Source organism: Trichechus manatus, unplaced genomic scaffold (genome assembly GCF_000243295.1).
Source record: "Trichechus manatus latirostris isolate Lorelei unplaced genomic scaffold, TriManLat1.0 scaffold00053, whole genome shotgun sequence".
Classification (NCBI taxonomy): Eukaryota; Metazoa; Chordata; class Mammalia; order Sirenia; family Trichechidae; genus Trichechus; species Trichechus manatus.
This window is the reverse complement of record NW_004443989.1, coordinates 8,637,733-8,645,374: the sequence shown is the minus strand read 5'-3', so window position 1 is coordinate 8,645,374 and position 7,642 is coordinate 8,637,733. Positions and strand designations below refer to the sequence as shown.

Here is a 7,642-nt window from a genome sequence, read left to right as displayed (position 1 = left end):
AATTGGAGACGAGGATTTATGGGGAAGAGGTATGTGGATAGACTTCTCCGAATGGGCTAAAGAAGTGAAAATATTTGTGTCGCATGTGAATGCTCACCAAAGGGTGACCTCAGCAAAGGAGGATTTTAATAATCAAGTGGATAGGATGACGCGTTTTGTGCAAACCAGTCATCCTCTTTCCCCAGCTACTCCCATCATTGCTCAATGGGCTCATGAACAAAGTGGCCATGGTGGCAGGGATGGAGGTTATGTATGGGCCCAGCAGCATGGATTTCCATTTACCAAGGCTGACATGGCCACAGCCTCTGCTGAGTGCCTAATCTGCCAGCAGCAGAGACCAACACTGAGTCCCTGATACGGCACCATCCCTCGAGGTGATCAGCCAGCAACCTGGTGGCAAGTTGATTACATTGGACCACTTCCGTCATGGAAAGGGCAGCGTTTTGTCCTTACTGGAATAGACACTTACTCTGGATATGGATTTGCCTGCACGCAATGCTTCTGCCAAAACTACCATCCATGGACTTACAGAATGCCTTATCCACCATCATGGTATCCCACACAGCATTGCCTCAGATCAAGGGACTCACTTCACAGCAAATGAAGTGCAGCAGTGGGCCCGTGCTCGTGGAATTCACTGGCCTTACCATGTTACACATCATCTTGACACAGCTGGCTTGACAGAACAATGGAATGGCCTTCTAAAGACACAATTATGGCACCAGCTAGGTGGCAATACCTTGCAGGGTTGGGGCAACGTTCTCCAGGAGGCTGTATATGCTTTAAACCAGCGTCCAATATATGGTGCTGTTTCTCCCATAGCCAGGAATCAAGGGATGGAAATGGGAGTGGCACAACTCACTATTACCCCAGTGACCCACTTGCAAGATTTTTGCTTCCTGACCCCTCGACCTTATGCTCTGCAGGCCTAGAGGTCTTAGTTCCAAAGGGAGGAATGCTCCCACCTGTAGACACATCACTGATTCCATTGAATTGGAAGTTAAGAGTGCCACCTGGCCACTTTGGGCTCCTTATGCCTCTGGATCAACAGGCAAACAAGGGAGTTACCATACTGGCTGGTGTGATTGATCCTGATTACCAAGAGGAAATCAGATTTATATTACATAATGGAGATAAAGAAGAGTATGTCTGGGATGCAGGAGACTCCTTGGGGCATCTCTTAGTACTACCATATGCCCTGTGATTAAAGTTAGTGGAAAGCTACAGCAACCTAATTCTGACATGACTACTAATGACACAGACCCTTCAGGAATGAAGGTCTGGGTCACCCCACCAGGCAAAGAACCACGACCAGCCGAGGTGCTTGCTGAGGGCAAAGGGAATACAGAATGGGTGGTGGAAGTCAGTAGATCTAAATACCAGTTACGGCCATGTGACCAGTTGCAGAAATGGGGACTGTAATTGTTGCGAGTATTTTTACTTTGTATGTGTGCATCAAATATTTTTATTTCCTTCACTTATAAAATATAAGCTGTAAACAGGGCTAGTGTGTTTTCGATTGTACACGTGTTAGTTATATCATGTTAGGTGCGAGTATGACTTTCTAATTGTCTTTATTCAGAGATTATGTATGGTTTAAGGAGATGTGTACATGTGCCAAGTTGACAAGGGGTGGACTGTGATGGTTAAGATTGTGTGTCAACTTGGCTGGACCGTGATTCTCAGTGTTTTAATGTAATCACGCCCCTGACTGAATATACTGTGAGTAGCCAATCAGATGAAAGGGAGTCTCCTTGCGGGTGTGCCCCGTATCTGAATGTATGCAGACGTTCTGGCTTTTTGCTCTCTCTGGATCCTGCGGCTGATCTCCCGTTCTTGGGACTTGAGCTGTCAGCTTATCTGCTGAACCTGGGATTCGTCGATCTGCACAGCCTGTGAGCGGGAGCTCTGCTCTCCGACCTGCTAATCTAGGGCTTGCCAGCTTCTGCAGCTGTGTGACTTGGGAGAGGCCTCTACCCTGATCCACGCACTTGGGACATTCTAGCCTCTACAATCGCGTGAGTTGTTTCCTTGATATAATCTCTCTGTATATATATATTTATACACTTTACTGGGTGTGTTTCTCTAGAGAACCCAGCCTAAGACAACAGCCAAGAAAACCCTATGGAGTAGCTCTATTCTGTAACACATGGGGTCACTATGAGTCAGAATCAACTCCATAGCAATGGGTTTTATGTACCAGGCACTGTTCCAGGCTCCTTGGGATGTAACTCCGAACGAAAGAGACCAAAGTCCTGCGGGAACAGGGCTTAACAGGTTTCAGTGGGGTGTGGGGAGACAGACAACCAAAAAGATAAACAAGCAGAACAGAATACTGAGCAACAAGTGCAAAAGAGGAAAATAAAGCTTGGGGTGTGGGCTACGCACTGGGGGCTGGGTGGTCGGGAGAGGCCTCACAGAGAAAGTCACAACTGAGGAAAGAGCCAAAGGAAGTGAGGGAGTGAGCCCTGTAGATATCAGGAGGAAAAGCAAGTGCAAAGGCCCTGGGGGAGGAATACAGCTCTGTGTTCCAAGAACAGCAAGAAGACCAGCTGGGTGAGAACAAAGGGAGGGAGGGGGAGGCCCTGAGGTCAGAGGGGTGGGCAGGTTACAGAGGGCCTTGTGGGGCTTTGTAAGGGTGCGTGTGAGTGGTCAGTTAGCTTCGAGGCCCTCCAAGAGGCCCTATAAAACATGGGGTGGGGGCGCAGGGGGTGGGCGGGCAGTGAACCCCCACCGCTCGCTCTGGGCCCCTCCAAGCCAGCCCTGAGGCCACCCTGGGAGCATGGGCCTCTTAGCCCTGCCAAGCATCACATGTCTTGCACAGTTTCCCGGAGCCCATATCTGACAGAGCCATCTGTCTCAAACAGACCCCAGCGCTTGCCTCCAGCTGGTCCCTCGTATGAGCCAGCATTCTCAGTGACACTGCAGAAGACTCATCTGCTACCGCCAGCTCGGTCGGCGTCCCCCAAGACATGGCAGGGAGGCCAGAGGCACCAGAGAGCCAAGAGCCCAACAGGCCAGGGTGAGGAGGGCGGCATTCCAGGGCAGGCAGAGTGGCTGCCCCTCTAATGGCTCCGGGCATGTTCCAGGGTGGAAGCACATTTTGCAAGCATTTCCCTCTGAGAGAAGCTACTTCCTGCTGTGCCACAGCCCTGAGCCCCACCACGCTACAGGACAAGGACAAGCAACCCATGCGTCGTCTTGAGTTTTTTCTTTAACTCCCTACACTGGGAATAAAACATCCCCCTCTGGCTGAGAGTACAAACTCGCCTGACTTTAAACTTTCCAAGTGATACTGGAACAGATGTTCAAATAGCCCCCAAATCTTTCATCTTTCCAAAAAAAAAAAAAAATCCAATCTGAAGCTATTCGGCAACTGGACTAATAGATGTGTAAGCCGCTGCGCCAAATAATTTTTGGCGAGCCCGAGAAGTCCTCATGATGATTATTATAGCTCAGACGTGCCTGGTCTTAATTTATTACAACAGGACCCAGCCTTCTGGCCAAGCCCATCACAATCATCTATTGTTAAGATGGAAATCTCCTGATGGGAGGACGGAAATTTGGGAACACCACTTCTGAACGGATACTCGGCATGCCAGGTCCCCAATACAGCGTGAGGGCAGCAATTTTGGGGGAGACGGCATATCAGTCGGGCATGCAGCTACAGATACCCCTTTTTATGTTCCGGAGCCACGCTGTCACACAGTCTCTCTAATAAATGTTCCTGTCTTGAATGATTCACTTGGCAAGGATTCTGAGTACAGTGCCAGCACGTGGGCTGACCCGCCTGAACCATCCTCTGGAAAATATCAAGTGGCCACTGTGCTCTACCGCTAACAAGCGCAGAGCAGTTGCGCTTTGCTTCTGCTTGTTTTTTGTGGCAAGGCCTGCTGACCTCCTCTTGGTGGGAAGATGCACACATGGGCCCCAGTTGTAAATGCAGGAGGCAGAGGGAGGTGACCATGAGCGGGGGAGGAGGGAAGGACAGTCTGCAGGTTGTCAGGACAGATACCAGTACCTGGATCCTTGTCTGCAAACCACCCCATCTCTGAGACCAGCCTCCCCCAAACAGCCCCAAATCCCCCATTTGCTTCCGTGCCTCTGCCAGGGTCCAGTCGTTTCGTTTTGTTTTCCTGCATGGTTCCTTGTGATGCTGAAACTAACTGGAGCAAAACCATACACTCTCAGAGCTGGAAGGTGCTTTAGAATCTTCCAGAGAGGTGTTCTCGTCCTTTATTGTGCGTACGGATCACCTGGAGGGCTTGTTAAAGAGCAGGCTGGGATGCTAGGGCTGGGGCAGGGCCTGAGACTCTGCATTTCTAACCTACTCCCCAGGAGCCGCTGCTGCTGCTGTTTGCAGATCACAGTTTGAGTAGTGAGGGTCCAAAGCCCCCAGGCAATTCAGAGTCAGCCATGTCAATAAGCACACGCTCCCACCCAGAGGCACCTTGGATGAAAGGCCTGGTGATCTACTTCCGAAAGGTCAGGGCCACTGAAAATTCTGTGGAGCACAGTTCTACTCTGAAACACATGGAGTCACCGTGAGTCAGAGTTGCCTCAGTGGCAACTGGTCTTGTCTGGTTAGTTTAACCACACACACCATTTGGGCAGGAACACCCCAGAAGTGAGGCTGTGTCCTCCTCAATATCAGGAGGCACTTGGTGTTGACCATCCCTGGGGGTGGTGACCTTGATCATGGTTGAGGGGATGTCTGCCACATTGCCAGGATTACAGTGACTATGTCCCCCCTCCAAGTTCCTGGGTGGTGCAAACAGTTTGTACTTGGTTATTACCTGAAAGGTTGGCAGTTCTAACCCCCCAGCAGTGCCCTGGAAGAAAGACCTGGTGATCTGCTTCTGTAAAGATTATGGAAGAAAACCCTATGAGGCAGTTCTATTCTGACTCACCTGGGGTTGACTCAACTGCAACAGGTTTTTGTTTTCCTCACTCCAGCATTAGTAAGTATGTTTAGAGAGAACTTCCTGAGCCTACGTAAATATCCTCTTTCTAGCATACTTTTGCCCACTAATTCCAGTATCTATTGATGTCTCTTGCCTGAAACAATGATTATGGTGCTGTTTGCAAATGGTGGTTTTCTATTTCCATCATTCCCTCAACACATTCATTGTATGGTTCAAATTCCGATCTGTTCTTATGTTAGCCGCTATCGAGTTGACTCTTAGTGACCCCATGTGACAGAGTAGAACTGTCCTCATCGAGTCTCCAAGGCTGTAATCTTTACAGGAGCAAATCAACAGGTCTTTTCTCCCATGGAGTTGCTGGTGGGTTTGAACTGACGATCTTTTGGTTAGTGGGTGAGCACTTAACCATTGTGCCACTAGGACTCATTCTGTTCTTATATATCTACTTTAATGCAAAATAAGAGCCAAAATACCACCGAGCTGAAATCTTAGCAATGGTGGTCTCCCGCCTGCAGGTAGGTCTGCAGAAGCTGCGCGTGTTGCTTCTGTTTACAGGGTACACTGTGTGGACCATCCTCACCTGGTGCCAGCCCACCTTTCCTTCATCATCACACGGGCTCCGCTCCTACCCAGCCTGGATCATCACCACCTGCTGTGGACCACAACTCTCCCAGCAGCCAGGCGTTTAATATCCAGTTAGCAGATTCTCGCAGCCCCTTGCTGGCTTCAACATGACATCTGTGCTGAGTTCCCGAGAATCGTCAACCCAGCAAATCCCTTAACTGGTGGACATGAAAAACCAGCCCTTTGTGCTCTGATAGCAGAGTCCTGGGGGCCTGGGGAGGCTGTGCTGCCTGAAGATCAGGTGTCTCGGGCAGGAGGCAGAGGCAGGGCGCCAGGCGGAGCGTCTCACCTGGCCCCCTCCTGAGCTAGGCAGTGGATGGAAGCAGCACTCAGCCTGGCCCTGCTGGGAAGCCTCCTTCCCCTCCGCCCTCGCCAGCCCCCCCTCCCACCTCTCACTGTCTGATCTCTCTGCTGTCATGTTCTTTGTCCCCGCGCCACACGCTGTGATTATACGCAGAGACAGCTAAAGCTCAACCCTGTCCGGCAGATTCTCGGTTCTCTCAGCCCCTGACCCTCGGGGCCTTCTCCTGGGCCGGGGGCATCTTGAAAGCAGAATGACTCGCTTCTGAGGGTGGCAGAGTGGCTGCCAGTGGAGCAGACTCACGCTTAATGGCCTAGGAGCATGGAGATGGTCTAGTGCCACCTCCCCCAGCCGCCTCTTAACTCTCACAGGAAACCGAAGCTCAGAAGAGCAAAGAGGAGGGCCGGGGCACCCAGGTGAGAGGGATACATGGCAGAATGGCCCTGGAGCCAGCTGCCTGAGTCTGAATCCCAGCTCCCCCATTTCCTAGCTGTGTGGCCTTAAGTAAGTGACGTAACCTCTCTGGGCCTCAGTTTGCTCATTTATTAAATGAGGATAATAATGGTCTCTACCCTCTGAGTGGTATAAACAGTAAACTTACTTGGCTGCTAACCAAAAGGTTCGTGGTTTGAGTACAACCAGAGGCACCTCAAAAGAAACGCCTGGCGATCTACTCCTGAAAAATCAACCACTGAAAACTCGATGGAGCTTGGTTCTACATATGCAGTTGTCAGGAGTTGGGGCCAACTTGATAGCAACTGGTTTACCCTCTAGGGGCTGTTTGAGGATTCAAACCACCAACCTTTCAGTTAGCAGCTAATCACAAACAGCTTGCACCAGAGCCAGTTATGGGTTCGAAGCACTGAGAACAGGGCCAACTATACAGCGCGACTGGGAATACTCCTTTTACCTTCAGTGGAGTGCCCTGCCCTCGGCCACAGGCCTGATGAGGTCCACACTGCCAGGCTCAAGACTCCACTATGCCAGCATCAGACACCAACCTGCTCAAAGCCAGGCCCCACAACACAACACTGCCGGCGGGACTCGGCAGTCCACACCCAGCGAGGGTGCCCAGGGCTTTAGTGCTGGTCTGACCTAGCAGGTATCAGGCTGGTGGCAAATTGATTTAAAGAAATAGTGAAAACCACCACGACCAGCAGAAGAGCCCCCGATGCAGCATCCCGCTTCGTTCACCCCGCTGTTGTGGTTGTTGTCATGAGCTGCTATTCAGTCAGCTCTGGGCGAGCCCATGAACAACAGAACAAAACCTTGCCTGGTCCTGCACCATCTTCACGACTGCTGGTATGCTCGAGCTCATTGTTGCGGCCTCTGCGCATTCTGAATGCCTTCCAACTTAGGAGGCTCATCTTCCAGCACTATATCAGACAATATTCTGTTGTGATCCATAGGGTTTTCATAGGCTAATTTTTGGAAGTAGATTGCCTAGTCTGTTTTAGCCTGAAAGCTCTGCTGAAACCTGTCCACCATGGGTGACCCTGCTGGTATTTGAAACACTGGTGACATAACATCCAGCATCATAGCAACACGCAAGCCACCACAATATGACACAGTGACAGACAGGTGGTGGGCCCCAGACTCTACTTGGGGTGAATTTAACCCCAGACACTCTGAGGGAGGCAAGCATTCCGAGGGTGTGGGTAGCTAAACCTAGAGATTTCAGATTTCTGGCAAAATAATCCTTCCACGTGCCCTGGTGGTCTCGTCCTGTTCAGATAACATGAATCTATTCAGTGTTGCTTCTGGATCTCCTGAAAATCACAAAAGTGGCCCC

At 50.7% G+C, this 7,642-nt stretch overlaps 1 long non-coding RNA gene across 1 annotated transcript; it reads left to right on the top strand.

Annotated features, from left to right (window-relative positions):
* Nucleotides 1-1,961: 1,961 nt before the first annotated feature.
* Nucleotides 1,962-3,353, top strand: LOC111820831 (uncharacterized). Its single transcript, XR_002824340.1, has 2 exons — nt 1,962-2,018; nt 2,868-3,353. It is a non-coding gene; the product is annotated as an uncharacterized LOC111820831 (long non-coding RNA).
* Nucleotides 3,354-7,642: the final 4,289 nt, after the last annotated feature.